Source organism: Macrobrachium nipponense, chromosome 6 (assembly GCF_015104395.2).
Source record: "Macrobrachium nipponense isolate FS-2020 chromosome 6, ASM1510439v2, whole genome shotgun sequence".
In the NCBI taxonomy this organism is placed as follows: Eukaryota; Metazoa; Arthropoda; class Malacostraca; order Decapoda; family Palaemonidae; genus Macrobrachium; species Macrobrachium nipponense.
The window spans coordinates 23,252,766-23,275,265 of record NC_061108.1 but is presented as its reverse complement, the minus strand read 5'-3'; positions in this window follow the sequence as shown (position 1 = coordinate 23,275,265).

The window sequence follows — 22,500 nt, the reverse complement described above, 5'->3', positions numbered from 1 at the left end:
ATATATATATATATATATATATATATATATATATATATATATATATATATTATATATATTGCTACTTTCAAAATGCATATATCCCCTCTTTGACTGTATAAAATGTTATGTAGAATTGTGCAACATTTTTCAGATTCCTAGCAAGCTTAGAATTAGGATGTTTTAAATGTGTGTTCAGATTTTGCATAACATAATAATGGAAAAGAATATATAACATAGTATGAAAAAAGAGAGAGATTTGCTTTGTCCGTTCGAAACTAGGATTGTTTCCTTATTATGTCAACACGTTTGATTAGAGACATCGAGGTCTTCGTTGTGTTTTGGGATTTCTTTCATCACGTCTGATAGTGAATTTTGCTCGAGTCTGTTTCAATCGAGCGGGTACGTGACTTTGTTGAGCTGACTAGTTCATAACTTGTTTCATACTCGTACCTCTTTGCTAAAACCATGTGCAGATTTCACAGTTTGTATTTAAAGTTGCGTTAGTTTTCGAAGCTTCTGGAAAGAATTATGTCCCAAAACGTTTTGTGCCAGATCCACTGCTAAGCTCTTGTGCGAAATGAAAGATTTTATTCGGGCTTAATACCTCAAACCACCATAATTGATATTAAAGTAACGTAAAATGGTTACTCGTAGCTTGTAGATTTCGGATTTGATATTTCTTAGAGTTTATTTAGTGTTATTTAGTGCTTTTTGTGGAATCTGAACAAACATTGTGTGTAACGGAGCCAGTTTTTGTGAGTGTAAAACGAGCTGCAGCAAAGAAAGAAGTAGGTATACCAAGGTAAAGTGTGTTATATTTTTATTAGTTGCAACTAATAACCAATAGTCAGTGGTTTGGTAAAAACTAATAACTAATATCTAATGGTTATGAAGGTTTGGTAAAAACTAATAACTATTGGTTACGATGGTCTAGAGAACTAATAACCAATAGTTACAATGGTTTTAGTGAAATTTACATTTTACATATTGCAAATTTTTGCGTTTGCGTTTCTTTTTGTTTCATTTGAAGTGCATTTCTCCATTTCCTTGTTGAAGTGATTTTTTATGTTTTTTTTTATTTATCCATTTTCTTATTGAAGTTTGTCTTTTTGCTTTATATTCTGTGTGATTAATACTTTTTGCAATTTTGGTATTTTCCTCATTTTTCTGTGTTTTCATTTGCATTCACAATTTAATTAACTTAGTTATTTTCAGTACTTAATCGTTGCACAATTAATTAAATTTAACACTTGTGAATTAATTTGCATTTACTTAGAATTCTTTTCAAGTTTTATTGTTGTTTAACACTTGTGAATTAATTTCCAAATTCAATTATTGCCTAACACTTTTGAATTTTGATTGAATTAAATTTCTTAAATTTTGTGATGAATTAATTTTGATTTAATTTTACTTTATTTAATTTAAGAATTAATTCAACTTTGCTTTGTTTTCAAGTAACAGTAATTTTCCCTGATATTGTGAATTTCACTTATAAATTTTGAGTTTAATAATAAATTGTTGTATTTAATATTTTTATAAGTATTTCATTTCTAACCAGTATATTTGCATATGAAGTGACTTAGAACCAGGGAAGTATTTAGACTTCTGAAATCAGGGAAATACTTAGACTTTTAAAGTTGTTGATGGAGTGATGCCCTTTGATTAATTTAATTACTTACAAGATTACCTCCAACAGTTTTGATGTTAAGGAATCACTGTTGCCTCTAGAGTATTCAGTCGTTTGGTACCTGTGATGAGGGATCAGGTGTCTGGCTGGTTTGAGGTAACGATTAATGAATGGTAACTGTAGTAACCAGATACTTGGCACTTCGTCAATATATATACTTATTATATATTAATATATAGATACTATGATTATATATATATACATATATATATATCTATATATATATATATATATATATATATATATATATATATATTATTAATAAGGATGCGAGAAGAGCAGATAAGCTCTGTTCTTTTCATCACAATACACGTCATCCAACATTTTTGAAGAGTAGCATTTTTCCTTTAGACTAGTCACGCTAAAATGAGTCTTTAAGTCTAGCCACTGTTCCAATATTTTGGCCACTGCTGGTTCAGTTGACAGCCATCTTGTTTGGCAGTTGCTGGCGGGGGTGCCCCTCCCAAGTGTACCAATTAAGTGTTTTGGCTTTTAACTTTACTGCGATTTTTTAATTTTAAAAAATGCTCCAGGATAAAGCCTATATAGTAGCTGAGAGTAAATTTAGAATAATAGCCTACCTAATAAATTTACACCAGAAATTATTACTATACTCTAGGTTTTTACACTATACGCTAGGCGTTTTTTCTTACACCAGATTGAACGTCAATACTCTAGATCTAGCGTAAAATACATCCAAATTGGCAACAGTGTTTAAGAAGATTAAGCGAGGGTTGAATTGGCTCTGATGTTGTAGCGTCTTTGGTTTTACAGTCTGGAAGTCATTCGGGAATGAAAAGATTTTATTGTTCTGATATATTTGCAATGTTTCTTTCCTCTTTGATAGTTGTGTTTGACATTTTGGTATTTGATTGTTTACTTATCAGTTTTATAAATATATTTTACTTGCGCCACATTAAATCGAGACGCAATCTTGAATTTCTGTATCAGTTTTAAGGAGTTGATTACTGCTAAAAAAATCAGCACTATACAGCACCTCAGTTATGCTGCATGGCAATTGTCTGTTGACAGCATAAGTAACCTCCGGTCTTCCTTGCTGTTTCCCCAACGACCTTTGTACTAAGAAACTAAATGCTGACACTGGGATCTCTCTCTCTCCTCTCTCTCTCTCCTCTCTCTCGCTCTCTCTCTCTCGTCCGTCCGTCCGTACGTACGTAATCGGCTGAAAGTGAATTTGATTTAGTCTTTATGTGGGTTGTATTTGGGACTTTGTTATTTTTCTTTGTAGTTGTCTACGGACGTACTAGTGTGATGGGGGGAGGAGGTTTCGACCACTGGGGAGTAGGTAGTTTCGTATTCTTATATAGGTACAGTGTAAGTCCATGTGCAGTAACAAAGGTGGCTGTACATTTTTATGCTTTTGCCGTTTATATGATCTGTTCGTAGTAGAATGAATTAACGTGATAATTACTGTCTTCGGTACACATTCATGCACAGGAAACATGTTCTAGAAGAAATGTGAAGAAATGTGAGTAGCTGTGCTTGCGAGTACAGTGAAATGTACAAATGAAAGGGCTGTTGCCTTGTATAATAAGGTGCCCTATGAGGTAATGTTAGACTTGCGATAATCTTACGCTAAGTCGGTTGGTTATGCACTTCCATACTCATTGGAGTGTCTTGGGGTTTGATGATAACTTACGAAGTAAGTATCTTCTTTCGTTATGACGACGATGTGTTAAAACTCATGATGATATCTTCTTTTTGATGTGAGGTTTCTAGTAGAAAAGTATAAAAAGTATAAAAAATACATCTATTCTGCTGAGATTACATGATGAATATCAGATAGGATTGTACAGGTCTTCTAATGATGATGGCTTGATCGCTTCTGCCAATGATGATGGCTAATTCAACTCTGACTACCATCTCGGTTACAAATCATAAAGGAAGTAGACAGTAGCTCGAACATATGAACATACATACAGATGACACATATTACAAATCATGTAGGCCGTTTGAATTATAGGTCGCGGTAATTGTCTCAAGCAGGAAGCTTGGACTAATGTTTTCAAAACAAATGAAGGACCACAGGTGACGGCACTTCAGCTTAGCCTACTTTATTGTATACGTCATCTTAGCATACTTTATCGTCTCTGGTCTGATCACATTCCTGCAAGCAATCTGGTTGACCTCATAGTTTTAGTTTTTTATATATATGGAATAACATTCCATATTTTTATTATGTAACTCTTACATAAAAGCTCGGTCAGCTACAAAACCAACCACTGAATATTTTCAAGCTTGACTTGCATTTGGCTTATAGGAGTGTGATACAGACACTATGTGAATATATATAGATATATAGAAAATACTTATAAGTAAAAAAAAATCATGGTGTACACAATACAGATTCATGTAATAAGATATGAGACATAATATGCATATGATGATATTCGTAAATAATAGTGATCACGTGATATATACTGGTACTGTTTTTCACTTCATCACATTAAGATACATATGCTACAGAAAATACTAATGTACTCTGATAATTGCATAGGATAAAGATTAACATGATAAAAATCATATTTTAACTGATAAAAATTCATATATGAAGTGATAAAAATTATTAATGTTTATGCTAATTCATTGATTTTTATGCTAAAACTTTTTTATAATAACTGGTTCATTAATCCATATACTAACTCATATATAAACTGGTTCATTAATCCATATACTAACTTTTAATATAAACTGGGTCATTTAATCCATTATCTAACTCATATTAATAAACTGGCAGTTATTGGTAAGATAAAAGGTAACAGATTGATTATAGGCTACCTGATTTATTTATACATATGTATATGGATTCATATAATTATGATCAATACAACTGATTCACATAAACGACTAATCTAAGTGATTCATCAAGGTGCACTTTAAATAGATTCCTAGTGCGTACACGCAAAGATATATTTCGATTCTGTTATTTATGATAATTTATATATAGGATACATGATACTTTATATATATAGGATACATGACCGAGGTTATACCCACTGCACTTTCTAGCGTTTGAACAGCTTTTCGTCCATTACACAGTTCCAGACAACCACCTATAGCCAAATGAAATGGCCAATTCCAAATGGTTAAAAACAAGGGGAATTGCCTAGGCAGGGTCCGACGTTCTATTTTGTGCTCATACTTGTCCTCTGCATCCTATGCCTTACAAATATGTTCGCGATAAATAAAATCATTCCCAGCACGAGTCCTGCGCTAGCAACGTAGAGTTGAATATCCTCTTCGGTCGTAATTGTCGGAAGTATGTCCCTTTTTGTGGTCAATTTCCGACAGCTGCCGGAGCATTCCGCATTAAAACGAGATTAACGACGGGATACGGGTGTCAGTCCAAGAAGTCCACGAAATAAGCTTGTTCACTTGTGATGGTGCTTATTCCCTTTCACACTGTAGGCGGTTGATACTTCACTGCAGTCGTCTGCAGCGACGAACGGGTTTTTTGAAGTTGCGATGTGAAACTCTCGTACTGCAGGATACTGTAACCAGGTTCCATTAATCAGCCTGTAAGTGAAATTATACTTGTCATAAGGGCAAAGTAAATTCAGACAACAACCAAACCAAATACGGGAGGGAGAAAGCCATTAAGAACCAGACTTAACCCACATGAATTCGCTGAAATTTTATGGAATTCAAAAGAGTCAGCTGTACAAACTTTTTTATCCGTGGCATTATAACAATGAGTGAACCTATCCAGGTCGATGATTACTGTAAAAATATCCATAATTATAAAAAGTAAACAGATATCAATACGAATCCCAAAGAAAATTTGATATTACTGGTAGTAAGTTACTAGACAAAGAAGTGTGAAACGGAGCTATTTGTAAGATTGCCAGGCAACATAAGAGTCAAAGAGAATATTAATCAATATTCTGCATTTCTCTACGCTTTCTGATTAAGCTGTGATAAAATCCGATCCTATGTGCCCCTAACAAAAGTTTCATATTCAATTTACTGAGGTTAATTTTTAAAATTTTAATAGGCAGGAGATGCAACGAAAGAACCCACTATGTAACTAATTTCTATATAAACTTTGGTTTTTTTCAAGAAAATGTGACATTTTCCCATGAATGTGATTTACAATTGTAATAGGCTAATGTTGCAAGTAAATTTTTCATATCCATGACCTGATACTTCTAAATGTCCGTTTACCAATATCATAAGCTGATTTATTGACTCTAATTGTCTATGAGGTTCAGAAAAAATTAATTCATTTTGATGTTATAGAAATTCTGTTTGCTTATTTTGTTCATTATTTTAAACGATTGCAATTCCTTAACTAAAGTTGCATTGCACACACGGATAGACACTTGTACCTAACGTCCTGCGTTGCCCATGGAGAAGTTCGTGCTAAGCATTCCTCTCTCCAGCCAACCTGCTTTGCAAGCTGTTTGTTGAGGTTAAAAAGAACAATGATGAGTCGGCAAACGCGCCAGGCACCTTCAGGACTGATGACGTTGTCACCTGCTTAAGTGTTACGTTACTTGCTGTAATAAATACGACTTTAGTATAAATTGGGTATTTTTTGTTTTAATACTCCACCCACATGAGAAGAATGTCTGAAAAAAAACAGTACCAAAATTGAACTATATATTAGTTTCATGTTGGAAATCTGCATGATTCTAAAATAAATGTAATTATGTTAAATTATATATTCCTTATTCAAACTAATTTAAGGGTTTCCATACAAATTCTATATATGTTATTTGTCCTGTATAAGATTATTCGCATAAATATACGTTTTCACTTCTAGACTTCCTGACTTTAAAATCTCTTTTTTTATTTTTTTTATTTATATTGACTACGAATATAAATCACCGGGACAGACAATATGCTAGTACGTTTTGATATGTGTTTGAACTTTTAGCTTATTTGTCGTTACTAAAGCGTTAAGTTAGAGTTCAAATCTTTACGCATACGTATTTGGATATTTTATAAACCTATGGTTACGTTTTTGCTTATTGATTTTATCGTGATTACTTTTTTATTATAATTTGTAACCCTTCCAACTTCTTACGGAGTGTATTATATCGACTCCACTTGTATCCATATTTATTTTATTTTATTTTATTTGTTTGTATATATATTTTTATATATATATATAATTGATAAATTAATGGTTGACTTGAATATGTAGGAAGTGTTCTAGCGGCGTATCGTATAAGGCTACTTGCGGTATCAATTCTATAGATACAAGATATGAATGATAAAGGTCTTTAAAACCGTAAGAACCGCTATAATCCAGTTCGGATCCAATATCATGAGTGTAACTCGTAAAACATTGACACTTTCTTATTTATTTCTTATTCTACCAAACCGATTGACTCTGAGTGACAAAATATATTATTGGTTTTCTTAATGGAAAGGAATTCACAAAACGAGTTAAAGAGATTATTATTGATTTACACCACCCAAGTCAGAGATTATCATGTGTTGAATTCCATGTTTACTGATTTAGCACTCATAAATATTCCTAGCGCACTCAATTGCTGGTGTTTGTTTTTTAGTGCTAATTAATTCTATATAACGTGTCAAGGGAACTATTAACACTAAGAAGTGTTTATTTCCTCTGTCAGACTCGTAACTCTGTTAATAATTCTACGTGTATTCTTTCAAGGATTGATTTGGCACGTGATAGGCCCTTAAACTGACAGGTGTCTTAGTGTGTCCCTTGTTTTCATGACACGTGTTACAATCAGTTATGTGGTTTTTATATCTGTAAGCATTGTAGGCCAGTAAAATAGTGATTTGGCTTTCTGTGACATAACAGAGAACCCTGGATGACCAGTTTAGGACGATTAGTATGAAAGAGATTATTACTACTACCTGGTCGTTAGTCGCCTGCTGCGTATTTGATTACATAATTCTGATACACATACTTTAAATATACTTTTGCTTTAGGGTTTCCGTTCGAAGTGTTTATTGTTTTGCTTAGCTGCTGACCCTGTTTCCGTTCAAAGTGTTTATTGTTTTGCTTAGCTGCTGACCTTGTTTCCGTTCGAAGTGTTTATTGTCTTGCTATTGACCCTTGTTTTGTTCAGTTTGTAACAGTTTTGCGCTCCAACCCAGATATTCAATGTTCACGATCTCTTGGGTTAATGAATTTTCTTGTTTAGATACTGTTTTAACAATAGGCACGGATGTTTCTATATTTTTTTGTCCAATTAATGGTTCTTTGTAGTATGGTGCAGGATTGCGGGATAATGCGTCAGCTATGATATTTGCTTTCCCAGGTAGATATCTTAACTTGGCTCCAAAGACCTAAATGATCATATGTCGCCGAGTTCTTTTGGGACTGGGATTAAAGCCTTTGAAAAACTCGGTATGGGACTTTATAGTCAGTAAGGATTTTATCAGGATAGCTGTAGATTATGAACTTAAAATGTACTAGTGACTTAACGATACCTAGCCCTTCCTTGCCTATTACTGCATATTTACTTTCAGAGGGCTTTAGTTTACGTGAATAAAAAGCTATAGGAAAGAACTGTTTATCATATTGCTGAGGTAATACCCCTCTTACCCCTTGGTCTGAGGCATCTGTTGCAATGAAAAAAAAAATCCTTATTTAAATCAGGGATTTTTTTTTTAAGTTAGGAGAGCTGCATTATTCCGCTTTCAAGATATCAAACGCCTGTTGATGCTTTTCAGACCATAATAATTCTATGCCCTTCTTCGTAAAATATGTTAAAGGAGCTGCTATGATTGAAGAGTTATATATTTACTTACGATAGTAATACCCACTACAGCGCAAAAGTGCTGTATCCCTCCTACGTTAATAGGTACCGGAAAGTTAAGAATAGCCGACACCTTACCATGGACTACTTTAAGACCTTGACTAGACACATAAAACCTAGATAAACATGTTCCGTTTTTAAAACTCACATTTGGATATTTTACTCTGAGATTATTTGTCTTTGTCTCTGTAGCACTAGCTCTAGTTTGTGTGAATGTACTTCTAAGGTATTAGAAAAGATTACAAGACCAACCATATAGGCATGTAGGGTATCCCCTAAAAGTCTCCAAACACTATATTGTAATTGGGGCGCAACGTAAGCCGGAGGCATACGTAAAAATTGATAATGTCCCCTGAGTGTGCTGAAGGTGGTGTATGAGGTACAATCACTTAGGTAATGGTATCTGGTGAAAGCCTTTAAGTAAGTCCAAGCTGGTGAAAAATTTATTCTGACCTAATAAAGATAAGGCATCGTCGGTACATGACACTGGAAAACGATCGGGAATCGTTTCCTTGTTTAAGCGACAGAAATCTACTCAGATACGCCAAGTCCGATCTTTTTTTGGCATGATGTTTGAGGGAAAAATTATATGGGCTATTTGATTTCCTAATGACTCCTATTACTAACATTTTTTTCAACTTCGTCATTTATCTCTATTTTGAAATTTCATTGGGAGTCTATACGAAGGTACGTATATAGCTTTATGTTTGTCCTTAGACCGTATATTGTGTTCGATGACATCGGATTCCCCCAGAGATCACTCGCTAGTGGAGAAACATCCTGGTATTCAGATAAAAGATAAAAAAAATTTCTGCTGAATCACCTCTGCTTGAATGACTTTACAGATATTACTTTAGATAGAGTATAAGAGAGATTCATCTACGACGGTTGGGCGTGATTAAAAATGAGCAACAATAAAAAATGCGATATATATATGTATAGGTTTTGTGGATTACTAGATTAACTTGTTGTTGTGAGTCAACCATGTATAGGGCTTTCTTCGTGGGAATCATTATATTTCAGAGTCGGGAAGGATTAAAATTTCATTTCCCAGCAAAGTCATTTTACAGCACTATGACATTCGAAGGTGCATGCGTCTCGAGATTTTGCATGCAAACTGCGACTGCGGTTGTGGGAGAATTCTGTTGGTCGTTGAACAATATCACGATTTATGAGACAAATGATTGGTTCCTCTATATAAGTTATCATTTTATCAACAGTCTCTTTTGTTCAAAACGGATTTTAATGTTAGGAGATTTACAGAATTTCCTTTGATAAACAAGCCTTATTTGGCAGGAAGTAAGATAATGTTTTGTATAACCATAAATGGATATCTTACAATTCCACTAGATAAAGATCAATTTTTTTATAACTATAGAGGTATCTGTAAGCGCTCGCTTATTGTATTAAAATTACGAGAACCTGTTCTGACTACTTGATACGGTCGTGATTCATAGGAAAATTCCTTTTTAATTCAAAAAGGTATTGGCATGAATGATCCAACATCGCTTTTCCCCGCTCTGCTAGAGTCGCTTATTGTGTGGAATATGCTTTGTTTTGAACACTTCGGCAGATTTGACTGACCCTGACCGTCTGACTAGATGACACAGTGACCAAGTTTGCTTAAGCGTGATTTGTTTGATTTCTGATTTTTAGGGCTACTGTTTACCTATTTCTTTTTATAATAATTAGGATTCTTCTCTTTATTACCATCGGCAGCATATTGTGTGTTTTAGCATTATGTTGCTGTTAGTTTATAAAGCAACGAACGTATGAATGACTTGAACTATACAGAATTGAGTGATTACTATTAAAACAAGTTATCTCTACTGCGTTATCGTGTACTTGCTGTGGTTTACTTCATTCTTTGCTAAAATTTGAAATAGTGAGGGATCCAGGTCAGTGCATTTAGACATTTTGTTGATTTGTTTATATGAATGTTAAGTATGTTAACCTAATGAAAGTGTTTATAGACATGTACTATTCCTTGCAATCCAGCCGTATTTTTTAAAGTTAAGTTGAGTCATTGAGGTTCGATTTTTTACGCATAACTAAAGGCTGAAACTGTGATCGGGATGTTGCAAAGGAGCTTTTATTGTTTGACCCAAAATAGTGTTACCTCTACTTTATCCAGATGTTCCACTTGTTTTTGTGTGTTTTCTTATCACTACGGTGCCTAACTACCCTATCTATGCATCTGTATAAATACAGACGTCCACTGCATAAGCACATATTCACTGTTTAATGTGATTTGTTACATAAAGAATTAATAATCACCCAAAATTATAAAATTAACACAGTATATGATTATGATATTTCAGTAGAACTTCTGGAAACAGAAACTCAAAGATAAAAACTCGCAGTAGCGAAATCCCAATGATGTAGATAATTTCTGTAAAAAAGTAAGATTAAGAATGTCTCGTAACTTCAGCCACAGGAATAACGAAATTCGACCTGCAAAGGAAACACTCAAAGTTACTCCAAATGAATAAAAAGATTGTACTTAGCTTGATTTTGTGGGAAGTCGCGGTGTTCCGATAACGATGTGCCCTTGGCCCTCCTTCTCTGTTTAGCGGATGACCTGGTTTTGGCTTGAGTTTCCCCCGTGCGCGTTTTTTGGATGATTCGAGCCCTTGAAGATCCGATGCTGCAGACGCGCCTGGTTTATTTCTCGAAGTGCTAGAAACGCTCAATAAACGATGTTTTCTTGGATGATTCTAATGAGAGACAAAGTTTGCATTGCCGTAGGAAGAAGAACATCGGGTTTGTTTCTTGAAGTTATGCACTGTTGAAATCGCTCACTAAATGATGATACTAAGTTGCTTGAAGAATCTCTTGCTTTCGTCGTCATTGACTTCTGATATGATACATTATTCGTTATTCTTCGGAAGACGTTGAAGAGTTCTTGTTGTTTTCTGAAGTCGCTCACTAAACGATGATACTAAGTTGCTTGAAGAATCTGTTGCTTTCGTCGTCGTTGACTTCTGATATGATACATTATTCGTTATTCTTCGGAAGACGTTGAAGAGTTCTTCTTAGACGCTGCCACCAATGAAAGGGCTGTTGCCTTGTATAATAAGGTGCCCTATGAGGTAATGTTAGACTTGCGATAATCTTACGCTAAGTCGGTTGGTTATGCACTTCCATACTCATTGGAGTGTCTTGGGGTTTGATGATAACTTACGAAGTAAGTATCTTCTTTCGTTATGACGACGATGTGTTAAACTCATGATGATATCTTCTTTCTGATGTGAGGTTTCTAGTAGAAAACACGAAGTATAAAAAATACATCTATTCTTCTGAGATTACATGATGAATATCAGACAGGATTGTACAGGTCTTCTAATTACGATGGCTTGATCGCTTCTGCCAATGATGATGGCTAATTCAACTCTGACTACCATCTCGGTTACAATCATAAAGGAAGCAGACAGTAGCTCGAACATATGAACATACATACTGATGGCACATATTACAAATCACGTAGGCCGGTTGAATTATAGGTCACGGTAGTTGTCTCAAGCAGGAAGCTTGGACTAAAGTTTTCAAAGCAAATGAAGGACCACAGATGACGGCACGTCATCTTAGCCTACTTTATTGTATACGTCATCTTAGCATACTTTATCGTCTCTGGTCTGATCACATTCCTGCAAGCAATCTGGTTGACCTCATAGTTTTAGTTTTTTATATATATGGAATAACATTCCATATTTTTATTATGTAACTCTTACACAAACGTACGTTTGCATACTTAAAAGTTCCTTTGATATAGCCAATTCCTTGGCTTTTTCAACGAAAATAGGTTTGGATGGAACGTAATTGTATCCATTTTCCTGTGAAATCAAACAATAGATATTACTTGTAGAACATCCATTTTCTTTTATGATTTACACTGATGTTTAAACACTCAAGGTGGTCCTGTGGTAAGGGTGTAAGAGTACTACCACCATAGGGCCTGCGTGTCGTAAATGGCGACTAAAAGGACAGCTGTTGTCTAGCAGTCATACTTTCTAGAAAAAGACTAGGCCCACTGGCAGTAACTGTGGAAGCTGCTTCTTGCAGTCATACTTTTTAGTAAAAGGCTAGGCCCGCCGCCAGTAACTGTGGAAATTGCTGCCTTGCAGTCATAATTTTTAGTAAAAGGCTAGGCCCACCGCCAGTAACTGTGGAAATTGCTGCCTTGCAGTCGTACTTTTTAGTAAAAGGCTAGGCCCACCACCAGTAACTGTGGAAATGCTGTCTTGCAGTCGTACTTTTTAGTAAAAGGCTAGGCCCACCGCCAGTAACTGTGGAAATGCTGTCTTGCAGTCGTACTTTTTAGTAAAAGGCTAGGCCCACCGCCAGTAACTGTGGAAATGCTGTCTTGCAGTCGTACTTTTTAGTAAACGGCTAGGCCTACCACCGGTAACTGTGGTAAAATGCTGCCTTGCTGTCGTAATTTTCAGTAAAGGCTAGGCCCACCGCCAGTAACTGTGGAAATTGCTGCCTTGCAGTCGTACTTTTCAGTAAAAGGCTACCCACCCAAAGTAATGTGGAAATGCGCCTTGCAGTCGACTTTTCAGTAAAAGGCTAGGCCCACCCCCGAGTAACGTGGAAATGCTTGCCTTAGTCGTACTTTTTAGTAAAAGGCTAGGCCCACCACCAGTAACTGTGGAAATGCTGCCTTGCAATCGTACTTTTTAGTAAAAGGCTAGGCCCACCACCAGTAACTGTGGAAATGCTGCCTTGCAGTCGTACTTTTTAGTAAAAGGCTAGGCCTACCACCCGTAACTGTGGAAAGTGCTGCCTTGCTGTCGTACTTTCAGTAAAAGGCTAGGCCCACCACCAGTAACTGTGGAAATTGCTGCCTTGCAGTCATACTTTTTAGTAAAAGGCTAGGCCCACCGCCAGTAACTGTGGAAATTGCTGCCTTGCAGTCGTACTTTTTAGTAAAAGGCTAGGCCCACCGCCAGTAACTGTGGAAATTGCTGCCTTGCAGTCGTACTTTTTAGTAAAAGGCTAGGCCCACCACCAGTAACTGTGGAAATGCTGCCTTGCAGTCGTACTTTTTAGTAAAAGGCTAGGCCCACCGCCAGTAACTGTGGAAATTGCTGCCTTGCAGTCGTACTTTTCAGTAAAAGGCTAGGCCCACCGCCAGTAACTGTGGAAATGCTGCTCCTTGCTGTCGTACTTTTCAGTAAAAGGCTATGGCCCACCGCCAGTAACTGTGGAAATGCTGCCGTGCAGTCGTACTTTTTAGTAAGGCTAGGCCCACCGCCAGTAACTGTGGAAATGCTGCCTTGCAGTCGTACTTTTTAGTAAAAGGCTAGGCCCACCGCCAGTAACTGTGGAAATGCTGCCTTGCAGTCGTACTTTTCAGTAAAAGGCTAGGCCCACCGCCAGTAACTGTGGAAATTACTGCCTTGCAGTGGTACTTTGTAGTAAAATACTAGGCCCACTGCCAGTAACTGTGGCTGATGACAACAAGGACATGCAGTCATGAAAACCCCTTTTGCCAAACAATAAACGATGCCTGATGATACCTTTGATAGAAGGCGGTGGAGAATGCCCATTAGGGAACTAACCCCTTAATGTAGAGATAACGGTGGGAATGATGATGATGTTTACCAAAGGATTTGGAATATTATGTACTTTCAGGTGGCTTAAACTGTCTTTCGTGTTTTTTGTGACCTGGCATCAACTGACAGGGCCACAAAATGCGTAAATCTTTCGTTAATGTTTTAGATATCAGTTTCACTCCATTTAGGACTTTTCTCCATTTTCAAAATAAAAAAAAAAAAAATCCATGCTCCACTTATTTTTCGGTCCTAAGCATGACGTATTAAAGAACAGGACCCCCAACGTCGAAAATATGTAAAAATAGTACAAAACATGACCCTTAAAATTTAAAGTTAAATTCCCTGTTCAGAAACGCAGTTTTTCTATTTTATAGTAAATGTTTTTCATTTTATCTTTGACTTTTCTGTCTTTTACCCAAATCTTAAATACATTATTGAGGTATTATGTCTCAGTGGGGATTTTTGCATCATCCATAGAAAAAGCCTGTTATATCCCGATTAGTATGAAATAACTGACTGTTTTTGAGAACGATTTCTGAAGATTTTTTTTTATGGGGCGAGAAAAAGAAAATCGTGAAACATTGGTTCAGTGACTAACCTGATTAACAACTCAAGTTCCCGAAGGCAGTGATTCCTAATATAGGGTCCGCGAGGGTTTGGTTCATAATCCCGAATCTTAAAATCCTGAATGTCAAAATCCCGAAACTTAAAATCCTGAATGTATTAAAATCCTGAATTATCAGAATCCCGAAATTTAGATTCCCGAAAGATCAGAATCCCGAAAACTATAGCCATTCTCCATTGCTTAAGTTTTTTCTTTCCTCTCTCTCTCTCTTTTTTTTATCTTTCTTTCTTTCCTCTCTCTCTCTCTCTCTTTTTTGTGTAATTCCCTATCTATCAGGTGATTTACAGTATATTTTATAATTTCAATAACATACCCCTTACACACCCTGTACAAATTTTACTTAGTATTTGTTATTCGTTCTATCTTCTTATTCAGTATTTAATGAATATGGCTTATTTATTATTTATTTTATTTTTTTGTAGGCCATTGCCAGTCTCTCTTTCTCTCTCTTTTTTCATTTATTCGTTTGTCTGAGATTACAGTAATTGTCCCATATGCAAGGAAACCAGGGATTTGTCCGACATCATTAAAGGATTAACTTTGTGGGGATACTTACAACAAAAAGAAAAAGAAGAAATACCTTTATTTCAACACCTTTACAAAACAGTATTTGAATCATTGAGAATACATTAAAACATTTAAAACTAGAATATGGAAATATTTTAAAATGAAAGATTATGAGCAATAGCCCGAAGATAGTTCATAAGATCTGGTCGGTTTTCACGATCGTTAACTATATTTTGTATCCTTTCTTCACGACGGATAACACATTTTTTTCTTTTTGGACAAGACTCGCCTCGCAGAATGCGTTCACATTCATTCATTACGTGCTGCTGCTCCTTTTGAAACTCACCAATTACGCGATAAACACCGACATGTGCATTGCCTACTAAATTTTCCCATCGCCTGTGCCATGCTTCGACATTGTTCTGGGTACGAGGAAATCCACTTTGGAAGCATTCATACAGAGACCACAAATTTGGTGGAAACAATGGAGGCGATCGAACAGCTACACCGTTGCGCAGATATTTTCTTATTCTGCCATGCACATAATTAGTTTCAAACCAATCGACAACTTCATGAGCTTCATCAGGCAGATGCAGTTTCAGTTCATCGAAAGCTCCTGGTATTTCAGCAGATGGAAGGAATGCTAATGCAAACAAATGACGTAGTTTTAGACTGAAATTTTCGTCGTTACCATATCATATAGCCAATCCACTTGACTGAAGTCTGCGCCAAATGCACTGGCCAAAGTGGAAAAAAACAAACTTTATTGGTAACCGCTTCAAATTCACTTTATGTGGCTTTGATTACACTTAATTCTTGATCTGTCATTATGATTCGAGGGTTTAAACACAATCCATTCTCGTCTGCAAAGTCTTCCAAATCTTCAAATAACCGTTTATGAAGTGACTCACTTTTTCCTGTGATTAGAATATATACTAGCGGATATGTTCTAGAGGTATCTGAGCAAACAGGGGCATGAGTTGTGTAAAGTTGATAAAAAACTGTGGAGACAGTTTTGAAGGTTCCGTCCATGATCCACATTGAAGCATGTGCTAGTTTCTCTACACTAGCTTTAGTGGTAAACATTAGAAGTCTCTCTCCTTCTAGAGTCGAATCCTTCACTAAAAACAATTCAGCATTTAATGTTTTTTGCAGCACCAGAGGAACTTCTATATCAATAATAGTCTTTGGTTCTGGAAGATGATGAGCTTGCCGAATTCTTTTAATCTTTTGACGAAGTGCATTTTTTGATGGCAAACATGGAACAATTTCCGGATTAGCAGTGGTTGTACACGATTGTATAGTCTGACATGGGGCATCTTTTGTGTCTTTTAGCTTGGTTTTTTACTTCACCTATGATCTTCGAAACGTTCGCTGCACTTGCATTGGGTGAATGGTTGTGGTCTACAGTTTTTTTTAAGAATATGTTGTCCATTTGAAAATATGGTTATTGCTCGGCCTTTGCAATTAAGCAGTTTCATACTTTGACAACACCAGTAGTATCCATTGTTTAAACTTTTCTCTTTCACCATCAAATAGCCATGTGCATTTAACTTATTAAAACCTTTTTGCGAAGGAACAATTTAACAGATCTCTTCCATTGTTGTTATGGGCTTTACGCTTTTAGTATTTTGTAGACCACAATGTAGAAGTGACTTTATGATAACACAGGAACAGACTAAACTAAATAAAAGACATCGTTACAAGAAGCCTGAAATGGTAGTTGCCCCAAGCTCGTACAAGAGAGGGAGAGAGAGATGGTTAAGACAAATGGATAATTTACTGGGATTATGATAATTCGGGATTTTAAGATTCAGGATTTTAATTCATTCGGGATTTTAAGTTTAGGGATTTTGACATTCGGGGTTTTAAGCTACGGGATTTTGATCGGAACCCGGTCGGGTACCCCCGGGGTGCAGGAGAAGAAGGCCCGGGGGTTGGGGGACCGCGACACAATGAAAAAAATTAATGTTTTGAACTCCAGAAAAAAAAATAGGTATTCATTTTAAGATATACATCACTGATTCTCTATCATCCTAGTGTGGGTATTATCGATACTTCGATGTGGGAGCAGCTAGCTTGCACATCTTTATTATGTCATTATTCATATCATAAGCTTAATTTCAATTGTTATATATTTACTTATACTTACTTTGTGCAGGAGTATGCAAGTATTAAATGTACTACGTTGTACTGGGTATCCCGGTTTGGTGGTCATGATAACTTTTGATTGGTGTCCTCGACTGGGACTCAACGTATGTGGGGGTCCTTGGTATGGTCAAGTTTGGGAACCACTCCCCTAAGGGGTTAGTGCCGTCACCACACCTCACGTGGTGAACTGTAGGCATTACTGAAGAGTATATGCAACGTCCCTTCGGACCCTGGCTGCTCCAACTTGCTACTTTTTTACTTTACCTCCATTCTCGCTTCCTTTCTTGTCTTGCTGTCCAACTTCTCTGTCTTACTTCGTGCAACTGTGGGAGTTTTCACTCAGTTCCAGCTTTAAATCCTTGATATTTTTGTACTTTTTATATTTTGCTGACCAACCACTCCAACTTTAATTTTTTCTTAAATATTAATACTCCAAACGTCTCTCTCTCTCTCTCTCTCTCTCTCTCTCTCTCTCTCAGGTAGAGATCGGTATATATGTTTTTCAGGTCAATATCTGTCATCTAGATCGGTAGGGTAACAGCAAAGTTTGCCTGTTTACAAACGAGGTAGTTTGTTCTGTGCAGAATGCTAGTATTTATTTCTTTTGAAAAAGATATATTTGCTCATTAAAAGGGCTTATATCATAAGCTGTTTGTTTGTATAGTGAGCAATGAGACTAATGCCATGAAACAGCTCGTGCCCAATGGAAAACAGTAAAAGGAAAAAGAAAAGCGAATTGGTGGATTATTTGTTGCAACAGAGATGGTCTGAGGACGTGTGTGGGGAAGGAATCCGCTTTTAAAAAGCTCAGTGAACAGTGTTCGAAATAATACATTAAGAAAAGTGAGCCCAGATGGCGGATGATGAATTGAGTTAACCAAGTATGAGAACGGGCATTTTAAACTGGAATTGATAAGACCGATGTTGAATGAGTGCCCGGATTGCAGAAATGAACTTGCGAAACATTAAAGCGCCATTATTTCTTGTTCAAGGAGAAATTTCGGGATTTAAATCATTTGATCTCGCAAAGGCAAGACTAACAGAACTGGGGATTAGAAGATTTGAGTTTAAGATGAATAAAGAGATGTTGTAAATTGAATATCAACAACGTAAGAGGTTTATAAGGTGAGGAAATAATGAAATGGACAATTGGAATTACGCATAGGGTGAGGGAATAATAATAATGATAATAATATAAAAGGAAGATAGGTCGGCAGAAGAAATCTTATTAAATAGCTATTGCATTGTCGAAGAAAGATGTTCAGTATTGAAGTGATTTACAGTATTATTAGAATTATTGCTCGAAGTTTCTATTTTACATTACATTTTTTCCATTGAACGTCTCTCTCTCTCTCTCTCTCTCTCTCTCTCTCTCTCTCTCTCTCTCTCTCTCTCTCTCTGATCGAAGTGAAGGCTCAGTGTTTTTAGACATTGTGTTGCTAAGCATAATGTGTTTGTTTGTGAGATGGCTGCGGAGCTGTTGATTGTTTTACAGATCAAGCGAAGATTAAGATTTTAAAAATTCGTAGTGACCGTTAATGCTGATTTTTTCAAGCCGTCCTTATGTGAGAAACAAGTCACTGCTTTCGTTTTTGTAATAATAGTGATTGATATTCATATAACACTTGGCAGTCATACAACACTTTGTATTTTGTAAGAATATTCAGGAAGTTCGTTATCTGTTAAATGTTGCGTGTACACACACTTCCAAAGTGATCCATTTCCGGAGACCTTCTGAGCCTTGTATAGAAAACGGAGTGGCAGCCTGAACTTCGAGGCCAAATAAGCTACTTAAAGGATCGACTCCTGAAGTCTTTTATGGGAAAGAAATAAGATTGGGTCAGGATCTTTTTCCCTTCCTTCAAAGCCGGAGGTATTTTCTTCTTGGATCTTAGACGCTGGAAATGGTAAACAGATTCCCGGTTATATAAAGTTGATTTGCTTGGGATCCTCGAGTTGGACTTGTGTTTCTGAAATTGAACTCCCTCCCCCATTTTTTTTTTTTACGTTAAAGCATAGTTCTAGAAAATGGGAAATTCTATTTTCTTTTTTGTTTGATTTCCTCTGATTGGTTGTCATTTGCTGCAGTTCAAAAATCCGGCCCTTGGTACGCGTGTTTTGTTGAGTCGTTAGATTCATGAAATCATGGATTATAAGTGGGAGGGAAAAGTAAAGTAAGTTGGAAATACAACTGGAAAGTTCTGTTCATATGTGTATTTATTTGGTGACGCGTTTCTTGTTGCTTCGATTTTCCTTTTGTATTTGGCCACGGCAGTTACTTTTCCTTGTGTTTACTATCGGGGTTTCTTAGCATTTCCTTGTATCTCGGTATCTTTTATTCATTTCTCTATATCTTTTATATGGTACCTCACTTTTGCTTTGCATTTGAACATCTCTAGTTCTCACGCAAGGTTGCCTCCCAAAAAAGAAAAAAAAAAAAACATGAATAAATAGCGAGCAAATTTGGGACCCCTTCTTACACAAGTTTCATGATTGATCGATCCTAAAAATTAGATGATGTTGAACAACGCTCATTAGCAAAGTTTTTCAGGATTAGCCTTCCCAAACTCCGTGGAGTCAGGTCATTATGACGTCACCAATCAAACCATAATGATGTAACCGTGCTGCTCGAAGTCGTTGTCTTGTCTTGACTTTGGTGTTCACGTGGATCGAGAATCAGCGTTTGTCTCATTTCTGTTTCAGATCGAGTTCCCTGAGTGATCGAATTTTTTAAGTGATTAGTGTTGACGGTACCATATTAATTAGGCTCTTTGTGAAATGAAGATCAGTTTAGCTACGGCCATCTTTTAATTTTTTCTCAGAGATATCATTTTAGGATGTCAGTTAACGAGGGAGAGAGAGAGAGAGAGAGAGAGAGAGAGAGAGAGAGAGAGAGAGAGAGAGTCATATCAGCAATAAAGTGAAATGCAAATAGCCAGTAGATAAAGTGATCGAAATCATTAAGTAGATGCTATGACTGATAAACCCAAAAGAATGCCCCCCACCCCACAAAAGGGGGGGGCGGTTAAAAATGTATAAAAAGAAGAGGAAATGTCGAGAACTTGGGAGCGATGTGTCGGGGACCGCTAAAGAAAAGAGAAGCAAAATAGTCAATTGGATGATTGACGTGTAACTATTATTTTGGGTAAATCTCTCTCTCTCTCTCTCTCTCTCTCTCTCTCTCTCTCTCTCTCTCTCTCTCTCTCTCTCTCTCAGTACAAATATTAAAGGAAAGATTTGTTGTATTCTAAACCTGAATGGCAACGCCTCTTCTGGAATATGAAGCATCTTTCTCCCATTTTCTTCTGAAATCGAAGACATAATCTGCAGCTGTTTCCTTTAGATTGGAAGTCAGCGGGGTCCAAGTTTAATTTCAGGGCAATTAATTGTTCCTGTTGGGAAGACGGTAAATTTTAGAATTCCTTTAGTCTGAGATCGTGGTCCATTATTTCTGTATATTTCTGACCTCGGAGGAGGAATGGAAATAAATGATGAAAGGGGGTGTATGCGAAAATGTTTGATGAATAGATACATAATAAAATGGCATTAACGAGACGCAGAGAGAGTTAATTACGACTAATTGGTGGGTGGTTGTTATTGCAATAACAATTTCCAGACGATCCAGTGTATTATACGTTTGTGTTCAATTCTTTTAGAGATGTTTGTTGATGATCTCAATTAGGAACCAGTTAATACGTGATACTTAGAGTAAACAAGTCAAATGCTTGACCTTTTTCAAAAGTTATTTAGAAGACTTGAGTATTCGATATATATTATGTATCAAGTATAAAAGGCCCTTATGAAGCACTTGATAAGGGTGGGAATCAGGCGACCGACAAATAGTCCTTAGATTTATACCAGTTTTAATGGGCCTTTTATACTTGAGTCGTATCCTGTTTTAACGCAAGAAAGTTGTTTAGATATATATTAATGATTACCACATACAACGCAACATTTTATACCACTGAGCCATCATTAAATATTAGTGTGTTTGTATATGTGGTTTTCTTTGTTTGTGCGTGTTTTAGTGCCTTTATTTGTTTGTTTGTTTGTTTGCCAGCGTTTGGTAGTTTGTCGAAAATAGTACAAAGTAAATTTATTATCCACTTTATTCTTAAGCCATTGATAGCCTACAGATATTGAATTAGCTGTACATTTGGAAGTGATCTACACCCAAAAGGAATTCTTTATGACAAAAAAAACTGTAACCGAAGTATAACATACACTGAAAAGCATGGGGTCGGATCCTGGTGAGAGCAAGTTGACTTACATATAATTCCATTTGGTACAAATGATCCTTTCAGGGTATTCGTGACATAATTTGAAAGCAAAAAAGTCCTGTACACAGTGGATACGGGCTGATCTCGAATCGAAGGACAGAACTTGAATACTCCCGTCATATCCGGTGACATGTGGAACAAGGTCAGAATCATTAATTAAGTCAAGTGTAGCTTATGAACCATCCCTGAAAGGCACTGGGTCAAACCGCGGTCGAGGTAGGTGCTCATATCACATCAAATTCCGTTAGGAATTATCCCAGTCTAATAGTGAGTTGGATACAAAATGTGGGAATTCGTAGCTTAATTTATTATAGTCATAATATTATATATTATATATATCTATATATATATATATTATATATAATGTATATAAAAAAAAAAATATATATATATACGTATCATAATATATAATATATATGAAATAATTATCACATCATCGTGATTCATATAAATTATTCGAGCTACAAATATCCTAAATATCTAATTCGCTCTACCTCGGAATTATGTTTTCATATATGTAAACTGAAGGGGAATGTTTTATTTGATAATAATTTTCGGTGATCTCGTGGGTTCGAACCACGGCCCAGCAGACAGAGAAGAAATCAGGATTTAAATAGTGACGTTATCGATTCGGCTAACAAGTGAGGTTATAAGATTATGTCGACTCCAACCTTACAAATCACCGTCGAACTTCGGGTATTCGTAAATCGAATCGATATCCAACCCCCTCTGCCATGTTAACAAATTCGAACATTTGGCGAACGGTTGATGTAATAATATTCATAATATGACTACGTTCGGCAAACGTCCTCTTTTCTTCTCGGCCAGCTTTGCAGTGGTTTTGAACCCACGAGAGGACGAAATTATTGCCAACTAAAAATTTCCCTTTCGGTTTACATATATGAAAATATATTAATTCCGAGGTAGAGCGAATTAGATATTT